The sequence below is a fragment of the Bison bison genome, unplaced genomic scaffold (genome assembly GCF_000754665.1).
Source record: "Bison bison bison isolate TAMUID 2011002044 unplaced genomic scaffold, Bison_UMD1.0 scf7180017864185, whole genome shotgun sequence".
In the NCBI taxonomy this organism is placed as follows: Eukaryota; Metazoa; Chordata; class Mammalia; order Artiodactyla; family Bovidae; genus Bison; species Bison bison.
Window position 1 is genome coordinate 639,816 of NW_011494757.1, and position 943 is coordinate 640,758.

The window sequence follows — 943 nt, forward strand, 5'->3', positions numbered from 1 at the left end:
CCATAAGGGTGGTGTCATCTGCATATCTGAGGTTATTGATATTTCTCCTGGCAATCTTGATTCCAGCTTGTGCTTCTTCCAGTCCAGCGTTTCTCATGATGTACTCTGCATATAAGTTAAACAAGCAGGGTGACAATATACAGCCTTGACGTACTCCTTTTCCTATTTGGAACCAGTCTGTTGTTCATGTCCAGTTCTAACTTGCTTCCTGACCTGCATACAGATTTCTCAAGAGGCAGATCAGGTGGTCTGCGATTCCCATCTCTTTCAGAATTTTCCACAGTTGATTGTGATCCACACAGTCAAAGGCTTTGGCATAGTCAATAAAGCAGAAATAGATGTTTTTCTGGAACTCTCTTGCTTTTTCCATGATCCAGCGGATGTTGGCAATTTGATCTCTGGTTCCTCTGCCTTTTCTAAAACCAGCTTGAACATCAGGAAGTTCACAGTTCACATATTGCTGAGGCCTGGCTTGGAGAATTTTGAGCATTACTTTACTAGTGTGTGAGATAAGTGCAATTGTACGGTAGTTTGAGCATTCTTTGGCATTGCCTTTCTTTGGGATTGGAATGAAAACTGACCTTTTCCAGTCCTGTGGCCACTGCTGAGTTTTCCAAATTTGCTGGCATATTGAGTGCAGCACTTTCACAGCATCATCTTTTAGGATTTGAAATATCTCAACTGGAATTCTATCACTTCCACTAGCTTTGTTCATAGTGATGCTTCCTAAGGCCCACTTGACTTCACATTCCAGGATGTCTGGCTCAAGGTGCGTGATCACACCATCGTGATTATCTGGGTCATGAAGATCTTTTTTGTACAGTTCTTCTGTGTATTCTTGCCATCTCTTCTTAATATCTTCTGCTTCTATTAGGGCCATACCATTTCTGTCCTTTATCGAGCCCATCTTTGCATGAAATGTTCCTTTGGTATCTCTGATTTT

General features: G+C 41.7%; 1 protein-coding gene across 1 annotated transcript in view; it reads left to right on the forward strand.

The window, feature by feature from the left end:
- The window catches only part of LOC104991328 (oocyte-secreted protein 2-like), a 9,340-nt gene that overhangs the window by 6,996 nt on the left and 1,401 nt on the right, over positions 1–943 (forward strand). The window lies entirely within an intron of this gene.